This window comes from Rutidosis leptorrhynchoides, chromosome 3 (genome assembly GCF_046630445.1).
Source record: "Rutidosis leptorrhynchoides isolate AG116_Rl617_1_P2 chromosome 3, CSIRO_AGI_Rlap_v1, whole genome shotgun sequence".
NCBI lineage: Eukaryota > Viridiplantae > Streptophyta > Magnoliopsida > Asterales > Asteraceae > Rutidosis > Rutidosis leptorrhynchoides.
Window position 1 is genome coordinate 361,028,713 of NC_092335.1, and position 3,360 is coordinate 361,032,072.

Consider the following 3,360-nt stretch of genomic DNA (forward strand, 5'->3'; position numbering starts at 1 on the left):
TTACCCAAATGTAATGAAATCGGTGTGGAATCGAAGAGGAAGTTGCAAGGATTCTAAATATGTAATTTGTTTTGATTGAAGCTTGCTCGGTTGGAATTAGATGATGATTCTTTGAAATGAAGATTGAGAGAAATTTGGAAAGTATTAAATGAAAATGGAAATGAAATGAAAAAAGAAATGAGGAGGTGGGGTTGACTAGTCAAAGCTAGTCACCTCTTTCGCACCTTGGCAAAATTAGTCCCTCAAGTTCAGTTACGGGTGCGTGAGTTACCTAAACAAGATGTTTTAAAATGTGTATTAATGAGGGATGTCATAAACATATAACGGAATTTAAATAGTTAAATGGAAAAGTAAACGGAAAAAGGCGGGATGTTACATTACCTACTCCTTAAAAGAAATTTCGTCCCGAAATTTAAGTAGGCGTAGTAGTCGTTGTTTCTTCCTCGGAATCTTGCATTTCCGGAACCGGGTATAGATGAGGGTATTTCCTTTTCATTTGATCTTGCCTTTCCTAAGTAAACTTGGGTCCTCTTTTGGCGTTCCAACGGACTTTAACAATCGGAATTCGGCTTTTTTTCAATGTCTTGAAGGAGGTGTCCACAATTTAACCGGTTCCTCCACAAAATGAAGTTTGTCATCAATAGTAAGTTCCTCGAGAGGGATGACGATATCGGGTTCGGCAAGGCACTTTTTCAAGTTAGATACATGGAAGGTAGGATGAACGGAGCTCAACTGAGGCGGAAGATCTAAACGATAAGCAACGGTTCCAATACGCTCCAAGATTTCGAAAGGACCAATATACCGCAGATTTAGCTTCTCGCGTTTCCCAAAACGGATTACACCTTTCCAAGGTGCGACTTTTAACATTACTCGGTCATCGACTTGAAATTCGAGGTCGTTGCGTCGTTTGTCGGTATAGCTCTTTTGACGACTTCGGGCCGTCCTAAGCCTATCTCGGATTTAAACGATTTTCTCGGTTGTTTCGTGAATGAGTTCAGGTCCGGTGATTTGTGTGTCGCCTTCTTCGGCCCAACAAAGAGGTGAACGACATTTTCTGCCATATAAAGCTTCGAATGGTGCGGCGTTAATACTCGCATGATAGCTATTGTTGTAGGAGAATTCGGCAAGAGGCAAGTGCTTATCCCAAGCTTTTCCAAAGTCGACAACGCAAGCTCGTAGCATGTCTTCCAAAGTTTGAATTGTGCGCTCGCTTTGTCTGTCGGTTTGTGGATGATATGCGGTGCTCATGTCTAAACGCGTTACCAACGCTTCTTGTAAAGTACGCCAAAATCTAGAAACAAAACGGCCATCTCAGTCGGAGATAATCGATAACGGTACATCGTGTCGGGCTACGATTTCTTTAATGTAAAGTTATGCGAGTTTCTCCATGTTGTCGGTTTCCTTCATGGCGAGAAAGTGTCCGGATTTGGTGAGACGGTCAACAATAACCCAAATGGTATCATAACCGCCCGTTGTTTTTGGTAGTTTGGTGATAAAATCCATTGTTATTCCTTCCCACTTCCATTGAGGGATTTCGGGTTGTTGGAGTAACTCGGATGGTCTTTGGTGTTCGGCTTTGGCTTTGGAACATGTCAAACACTTGGCAACATAAGTAGCTACGTCCCTTTTGATGTTCGGCCACCAATATTATTCTTTAAGGTCGTGGTACATCTTATTGGCACCGGGGTGAATCGAGTATCGTGACTTATGGGCTTCATCTAAAATAAGGCTTCGTAGGTCCCCATATCTAGGCACCCAAATCCTTCTGGGGAAATATCGAAGTCCGGTCTCCCTAACTTCGAATCGAGAGACGAGAATGTTCAAGAGCTTGTGTGAAACATTTTCATCCTTGAGAGCCTCATCTTAGGCTACCCGAATTTGGCTATTAAGATTTGTGTGGATGGTGATGTTTAAATCTCGTACTCGAAGGGGCACCGCTCTTTCCTTTCGACTTAAGGCATCAGCTACTACATTTGCCTTTCCGGGATGGTAACGAAGCTCGCAATCATAATCGTTTAAGGTTTCAATCCACCTTCATTGTCTCATGTTTAGTTGCTTTTGATCGAAGATGTGTTGGAGACTTTTGTGATCGGTAAAGATAGTACTCTTGGTTCCATAAAGATAGTGTCTCCACATTTTAAGTTTACAGACAACGGCTCCGAGTTTGAGATCATGTGTCGTGTAGTTTCGTTCATGAATTTTGAGTTGTCGAGAAGCATAAGAAATGACTTTCGTTCGTTGCATCAACACACACCCAAAACCATGTTTCGAGACGTCGTAATACACAACAAAATCATCGTTACCTTCGGGAAGTGACAAGATAGGAGCGGTGGTTAGCTTCGTTTTCAAGATTTGAAATGTGGATTCTTGTTCGGTTGTCCAAACGAATTTTCTTCCCTTATGAGTTAACGCGGTTAGAAGACGAGCGACCAAAGAGAAATCTTTGATGAATCTACGATAGTATCCGGCGAGACCCAATAATTGACGAATGTGAGTAGGAGTAGTAGGAGTCTCTCATTTACTAATGGCTTCGATTTTTGATGGATCAACTTTAATACCTTGATCACTTACAACATGACCAAGAAATTGAACTTCCTTCAACCAAAATTCACACTTGGAGAATTTGGCATAGAGTCGTTCTTGTCTCAAGAGTTCAAGCACAAGTTGGAGATGTTGTTTGTGTTCTTCTTCGCTTTTAGAATAGACCAAGATGTCATCGATGAACACAATGACGAATTTATCGAGATACGGTTTGCACACGCGGTTCATAAGGTCCATGAATACTGTCAGTGCGTTAGTGAGACCAAATGGCATGACAAGGAATTCATAACTACCATAACAAGTTCGGAAAGCGGTTTTGGAGACATCTTCCCCCTTAACCCTTAATTGATGATAACCCGAGCGGAGATCGATTTTTGAATATACACGTGATCCTTGTAATTGATCAAAGAGGTCATCGATGCGCAGAAGAGGATATCTGTTCTTAACCGTCAATTTGTTTAGTTCACGATAGTCAATGCACATTTGTAGGGATCCATCTTTCTTCTTAACGAATAAAATCGGAGCACCCCAAGGTGAATGGCTAGGTTGGATAAAACTACGATCAAGTAGTTCTTGGATTTGACTTTGCAATTCTTGCATTTCGGATGGAGTGAGTCTATATGGTGCACGTGCTACGGGTGCGGCTCCCAGAATAAGATCGATTTGGAATTCAACCGGTCGATGAGGTGGAACAACTATTTGTAAATAGATACATATATATTTAAGTATATATATATATATATATATATATATATATATATATATATATATATATATATATATATATATATATATATATATATATATATTTGAAATATT